The 7854-nt window shown below is 47.1% G+C and overlaps 1 pseudogene; it reads left to right on the forward strand.

The window, feature by feature from the left end:
• The first annotated feature begins 5631 nt into the window (after window positions 1–5631).
• On the forward strand, window positions 5632–7108 carry LOC118703730 (annotated as a pseudogene).
• Window positions 7109–7854: the final 746 nt, after the last annotated feature.

A 7854-nucleotide genomic window follows, 5' to 3' on the forward strand; every position in this document is an offset into this window, starting at 1 on the left:
GTTTGAATATGAATAAGAGGTTGTCAGACACAGGGAAGCATCCGATTTCACTTCCACAAAAAAAGACCTTTGGCTGGTGGCTGTAAATGTGTCACTGGGCGGAGCAGGAGAAATTTGTGTTCAAGCAACATCCATAGATTTACTGCAAAATGGGAAACGTTGCTGAATGTGAAAGTGCTGAAGACAGGAAATTGAAACTGAATCACAAACACAAATCAGCTCTGAGTTTCAGAAAAGTTGGAAGGTTGCCTGCATAAAATTCACCTGGAAGATGGGTACGATGAGGAAGACGTGGAGAAATAGGTGTGTTCACGTGTCAGTCCAGAGTATTTATTTTAAAAGAGCCCAGAACCTAAGAGTATTTTGAAAGCTTTTTATTATGAATATTTTACTCATTCATTCAGCAGGCATTTATTATATTGAGGAAGGGGGGATAAGTAAGACCCAGTCTCCATTCTAGAAAAAGCTCAGAAATGGTGGGGGAGGGGTGTGACATATATACTAGATTGGTGATATTTACAACAACACTCTAATGTTGTAAAGGCTGTGGGCTCTAAAAGAAGGAAGCAATAAATCGCCACACTGTGCTTCCCTCTAAGTTTCACAGGAAGTAGAGGCACCTGAAATGGGGCTTAAGGGTCTATACGAAGATATCAGGACAGAGAGAGAGAGAGAGAGAGAGAGAGAGAGAGAGAGAGAGAGAGAGACCTGGCAAAAGGGATCAGAGATGCAAAAACAGGAAGGCACACTCAGAAACTCATGAAAGTGGCAGGGTGTGCAGCAAGTAGCGAAAAGATGGGACGAGAGTAATTTCTCATCAACACCAATGATATTTGGGCTCCATAATTCTCTATTGTGAAGTGCTGTCCAGTGTACTATAGTATTTTCAGCAGCATCCTCGGCCTCAACACTGGATACCAACAGTATAAACTCTCTAGCTGTGGCCATCAAAAATATTTCCAGACATTGCCAAATGTCCCCTGGGGACAAACTTACCCCAGTTGAGAACCACTGAACCGGAAACATTAACAGCCTAGACTGGAGAAGGACTTGAAGGTCCAGCTATGAGTTTAGACATCACAGTGTCACGAACATTGTTTATTAAGCAAAGTGTAGAGAACATTCTTCTTTGTTAGGGTGATCTGTTCACAGTGTGTGGATGGATGGGGTAAGAGGAGACAGGTGACAGGAAAACGGACCCTGTTGGCAGGTTCACACAAGTCAGGATGAACCAAATTCATTGCCTCGGGTATAAAAGAGGACCTTTGATTGGAGGGACTTTGATAACAGAATGCACAGAATTGGGGGAAAGAGGGTGAGGACTTAATGGGACCACCTTGACAGGTGCCCAAGGAGAGCGGCCCTGTAAGCATATGCAAACCTGCAACCTGAACTTTGCAGTTATATCACCTAAAAAGACTGTGTTTTGGCCTGGCTGGCATGGCTCAGTGGTTGAGCATCGACCTATGAACCAGGAGGTCAGGCCATATTCCTGTGTTGCTGGCTGGCTAGCTCATGGATCATGCAGGAGGCAGCCCATCAGTGATTCTCTCTCATCATTGATGTTTCTATCTCTTTTTCCTTTTTCCTTCCTCTCTGAAATCAATAAAAACATACTTTCTAAAAATATGCTTTGCACACTATTTAAGCAGTCAAACAGTCATTCCACAAACATTTACTCAGTGCCTACCATGTGCCAGGTCGTGAAATTTACAACTAGAAGCAATAACACTCATGCTGGACACAGTATTAATGAGCATTTGACATGAGTTCTCTCAATAAATACCAGGAGGGAGGTATAAACATCATCCCTGTTTAAAGAGGAGAAACCTGGTTAATAGCTTGTTAGTAAATACCACAGCCAGGATCCAAACCAGGGTTTGTTTTTCCTTGAGGCCCATAAATTTAATAGTACTCCATACAATTTTCTTCCAAAGGCCCTAGAAAACAAAGATCACTCCTTAATCCTGGTTTACAGGTCAGCATTAGGAGCCGGAGAGGGAAAGGGGTGAGGGGAGAGAAGAGAAGGAGCAGAGTTGCAGAGACCAGTATTAAGACATCTTAGCTTTGCCTGGCTGTCATGGCTCAGCATCTTGTGCCAAGCCTGGAAGATACAGGAAACTAGATCACAGTTCGATTCCAGGGTTACAGGCTCCATCCCCAGTAGGGGGTGTGCAGGAAGCATGCAACTGTTCAATGCTTCTCTCTCATCATTGATGTTTCTATCTCTCTCCCTGTCGCCCTTCCTCTGTGAAATCAATAAAATTATTTTTTTAAAGATGTCTTAGTGTTTATGATACTTCAGCATGTACAAGGCACAAGTTCCATACACATTATAGCATTCGATCCTCACCACAATATTGCGAGGTCAGAGCTTGGACCTTAATAAATGTTTATTATCCCAGCTTCCTGTTTATGCCTATTTTGTTTCTGTTTCTCTTAAACTACACTTCTATTCTGCTGTTGAAACCTCTTGCAGAAGGGACCTGCCTCTTGGACCAGCCCACAGGCTGCCTGATGGGCCCTCCTAATGCCACGTCCCTCTTCTAGGTCGTGCATTTTCCTGCTGCACCTTGTCCTCTGAAGGAGGAACTTCAGGCTTTGCATACTTCTGTGCCTAGAGGGCCCTCTCTACCCCCTCCCCTGCCCCCAGCCTCTTCCTCTGACCCCCTGCACTCATCTGTCAAGAGTCTAAGATTATATATCACTTCCTCCAGGCAGTCTTCCTCGCTGCTCAAGCCTGGCTGGACTCTGCTCTGTGCTCCCAGAGGACAGTGTGTTTACCCTCATGGCAGCACTTTCCACACTACTTTATCACTGTCTGCTACTCCTGTGTCCTCCACTAGAGCGGTGGTCAGCAAACGGCAACTCTCTTTTACTAAACAAAGTTTTATGGGAACACTGTCACGCCCACTCTTTTACATATTCTCTAAGACTGCTTTGGCACGACGACAACAACGGAACTAAATAGCAGCCACCTAGGCTGATGACCTTCAAAATCTAAAATATTTATTATGTGGCCCTTGGCAGAAATGTCAGCCGAACATTGCCTTGACTGTGGGCTCTCAAAGGGCAAGAACCTTCACCATAGTATTGGCGTCAGCATCTTGTGCCAAGCCTGGAAGATACAGGAAGCTTAATGGATATTTGATGAATGGATGGGCGGGTAATTATTGAACGCACAAAGTGTCAAAGACAATGCAAGAATGCTAGCACAAAAGAGACTCCTTTGATGAGATAGTACCAACCCTAAGAAACAGTCTGGTTGTCTGAAACAATATCAGCTTAAACACTGCACACACACACACCCCTGGCCTCTCAATAAATGAGCCACTAATAGCTGGTTCTCACTTGTAGATGCCACACAGAGAGAGGTTTGATTAAGGTAACTTCCTGCTATGAGCGTCTATGATGTTTCCTTGAATGTTTTCTTTCCCTACAATGTTTAGAATAAGAATAATCAGTTGTGAATTAAACTTGAATTTCATCAGCCTAGAAATTTGAGCTGAATAATCTGGACTTGTTTGTTTGTTTGTTTTTTGAGGCCTGAAGGAAGGGGGAAAGGGAGTAAAGCTTATATTGTCTGTAAAGGATAAGAATGGCCTCAAACTCACAGCATCCCAAAAAATAAACCCTCACCCCACTCATCCAGCCAATAAATTACAACACCTCTTTCAGCTCCAGTTCTCATGTCACTGCCTCCTTGAAGCCTTCTCTAATCCGCCTCCTTCAACAGTCCCTCCCACTTCCAAACTCAAATAGCACTTTGTTCCTTCCTGTATTACAATCAACTTCTCAGAATCGCTTACATTTCTGTTCACAGTACTGTAACTTTGAGCTTCCTGAAGAGTTCCTTCTCCTCTACACTCCCAGGTAGATAGTAGGTGCTCAATGAATGATTATGGAATGGTCAAAAGAATAAATTAATAAAACAGGGAGAGGGAGAGAAAGTGATTGAGCCAAATAAATGAATCAGTCAGTAATTGAATGCATGAATGCATGAATAAATGAATAGGTGGGTGGATGGTTGGATGGATGGTTGGACAGATAGGATTGGGATGGGCTGGGTTGGGTTAGGTTGGGTTGGGTTGGGTTGGGTTGAAGTGGCCGGGCTGACGTTATGAATGAAGTGAATAATGCCCTCCGCATTCTCAACAGGTGTATCCTGCAGAGGACTGTCCACACATCTACCCCACCCTGCCACCTCAGGCTTCCTCCTCCAGGTTTTAGGGTTCCAAGCTTTACGGTGCTTCTTCCTAGCCCTCCCACTGCATCTTTATTATGTCCTCATTCCTCTTCTCTAGAGGCTGCCTGGCTCTCCCTGGCTCTCAAAGTCAGCTTTGCCCAAGAATCCAAGAGGGCAACGGGAACTTTCTTCATGGGAAGCAAGCAGATGGCTAGCTCCAGCCCCTCAGGAGGACTGGAGAGAGGCCACCTGCTCGCCCAGAATGGGTGTCATTAGAGCAGATGCTTTTCTCGGTGACCTACAAAGCTTGGGTCTCCTCTCCCACCCTCTACTGGAGCAAACGGTAGAGCCGTAATGGAGAGTGAGCTTTCTCAGGGGCAAGGTTGTAGGTCTCTGCATCTAAAGCTCCTTCTTTCCTCTCTAAGAACCTTTCAGTTCCAAATTCAAATGACCCTTTCTCTGGAGTAGCCCCTGAAATCGTAGGACTCTGGGAGACATAGATTAAAAACCTTGGCTCTGGTTAAACAGCTCCATTCAGAAGAAGGGGAGACTGAGGGCCAGAGAGGGGAAGTGACTGCCCCAGGGCCACCCTATAAATCATTGGCAACTGGGAGCTAGAGCCCAGACCTCCTCATTCACAGTCTACTACATGTTCCTACTGCATCACGTTCACACATCCAACTTTGCATGATTCCCTTGGAGGCCCCTGGATGAAATTCACTGTCATATCCAAGAGAGGTGCCCCTTGTCATGCTCATTTAGCATTCAGAACCAGTTGGAGCAGATTGGAGTTCTGATTATAAAGCAGGAATAATTTTATGCCCAAGCTTTGGTAATTTAGTATCAGGAGGACAGTAGTCAATAGGGACCTAAAAGAAACTGTAAGCAAATTATAACTGAAGGGAAAGTTCTGTCCTACACACACACACACACACACACACACACACACACACACTTCTATTAGCTTTAATTAGGTTGACCCAGATTGATCTGGAAAAATTTCCAGACCCAGAATGAATTTCTCTTTTATGATTATGAAAGTTATGAAGTTTTTCAGAGAATGGGACTCTGGAGGTAAATCAAGTGATGTGGTGGCTTCAGGCTCCTCCGGCAACTGAAGAGAGACAAAGACCTTCATCAGAAACATCAGCCAAAGCCAGGATGGTCCAGTCAAGCCAACATGCAGTTTGGAGCCCATTCCTATCCCTCTCTAGCTGTGCTGCCTTGGGCGACTTACTCACCTTTTCTGAGCCTTCCTTTGCAGTCTTGCACAACGCTCTGTGTCAGTTCCTTCTTGCCACGTAGCCAGGAGATTTTTCTAAAACATAAATCAACTCAGACACCTCTCTGATCAACAGAGTTCCAACTGGAGGCCAGAACCGAGCAGGTGCCATATAGTGAGACCCTCATGAGGTCCAAGAGCCCCTGGAGCAGCCACAGCCACCATGGGACCCTGGGGAGAGCCAGAGCTCCTGATGTAGTGCCCAGAGGCAGTAGCCTCAGATCCCCCCACTGCCCATGGGACTGGAGGTGAAGTTGGGGGCCCTGGTACCCACTCTCATCTGTAATCCAGTGCATCATCTGTGCCGGCCCAGAGTGAACCCAGAAACCTCAGCCTTCTGCCAGAAAGCCCTGACCCACCTGCCTCCTGGGCCTGCTGCCTGGCTACCTGTCTGCCATAGATGAGGCCCTGGCAGTCCTGCATGTGATGCTCCAGTTTTCCCTACAAGGGTTTGTCCTTGCCATGGCCATCTTCCCGGTCCTGGTGAAGGAGCAGGTCACGCTGGCTTACAGGGAGCAGTCAGTGCCACAGCTCCAGAGGAAATAAGGGTGCTGCTAGGAACAGTGAATGGTGGGCCGCAGCCCTGGCCTGATGGGCAAGGCCACCCATAGGCGATCGGAGCTCTGGCAGCTCCCGCAGCCCTGCGTGCCTGTGTGCTGGTCTTCTCCCTGGCTCTGCGCTCGGTGTTCAAGGGACTGGCAGTAGACTGCAGCGAGACCGAGCTCGGGCCATGGAATTGTGCTGGCTTTGCTGCTTCATGAGGGTATTTGGCTATCAGCTTGTCCCTGAGGCTGCTGCAGGGCCACCAGCGAGCAAAGGTGGTGGCTGGCTGTAGCATTCTCTTCTCATGCATGACATCTCTGGGCATCGGGCTGGATGCCACCCTGGCAGAGTCGGCTGACCCACTGCGCCACCTGGCCCAGTCTGTGCTGGAGGGCGTGGCAGCTGGCACCTTTCTCTCCATCACCTTCTTGGAAATCCTGCCTCTAGAGCTGGCCACTTCTGAGCAGAAGATCCTCACGGTCATTCTGCTCCTATCAGGCTTTGCCCTACTGACTGGCCTACTCTTCATTCAAGTCTAGGGGGCTCCAAGAGGGGCAGGGGAGATTGGGTAGCAGGTGCCCCCATGACCCATCTCCCCTCCTCAGGAATGTGGAAGGGAAGTATTGAGGACTGAAGAGTTCTCTGAGAGGTGGGGATGGAGCCTTTGGGACAACTTGACCAATGGGAAAGAAGTGGATAGACAAAACCCTGGTCCCCAGGCTCAAGGGACAAGGCATGATCAAGTCACTGGAGACATGATCAGGAGACATTAGCATTAGGGAAGACACTGAGTGCTGGAATCAGGCAGACACTACACAGGGACAAGCTGGCACTGGGGAAGCTAACGTTGGGTACGGTGCCCAGATGCTTTGAGATGGAAGGAGAGAGGACACAGGCTCGGAGTCAGTTCTCTTGTTTCTAGCCCACTTCAGCCCTCTGTCGTTTGGAGTGGATCCCTCTTAATTTTCTTAGCTCCTACTCTCACATCTATCTCCCTCTTCCCTTCTCCCAAGACACTGGTGCCAAGTGGCCTCTTCCTGCCAGTCTTGGTACCTTCTCTGGTTTCTCCAGTTCTGCTCACTCTGTTTTTAAAGTGCCAAATAGAATGCCTCCCTCTTTCTCAGCCCTGCTCAGCACCTCGGTAGAGGGGTCCTCTTGCTCCTTGTTTTAGCCCCAGATTCTGGGGTGGGGCAGAAATGTTTGCTGAGTTAGGGTGGAGGAAGAGTTGGCAGATCTGAGGGCCCTACCATTGCTACATCGTAGTGATACTGAATGTGGATATATGGTGCCCCATACTCAGATGATAAACATTGAGCTGCCCAAACTTTTTATACCATTGGAACCCAAGGAGCGGTGTCAGGATGGCCGAGTGGTCTAAGGCGCCAGACTCAAGGGGCTCCCATTGGAACCCAAGGGTGGATAGGCAATGTTTACCTCCAGGGTTATTTTTTTTGGGGGGTGGGGGGAGGGAGGTGAGAGAGGGAAGGCTGTTCAAGGGGCCATATTATCTAGAATCTATTTTACTTACTGATCTGTTTGGGGACATGTTATCCAAATGAAAAATGTTTCTCTAAAAAACAAAAACAAACAAACAAAGTCTTCAACATCTTCCTATTTAACTTAGAATAAAACCCACACTCCATAATGTGCCCAAGAAGGACCTCCATGACCTGACTTTGCCTTATATGATTGTATGTTAGAATTGCATTTGGATACATGTACCAGAAACTTAAATATATTTGCATAACCAAAGTTAGACGTTTTTCTCATGTGATAAGAAGACCAGAAGTCCATCTTCTTATCAGAGATGCCTTTATTTTTCATTCTACCTAATCACCCCTTC

The sequence above is a fragment of the Pipistrellus kuhlii genome, unplaced genomic scaffold (genome assembly GCF_014108245.1).
Source record: "Pipistrellus kuhlii isolate mPipKuh1 unplaced genomic scaffold, mPipKuh1.p scaffold_m20_p_4, whole genome shotgun sequence".
Lineage (NCBI taxonomy): Eukaryota > Metazoa > Chordata > Mammalia > Chiroptera > Vespertilionidae > Pipistrellus > Pipistrellus kuhlii.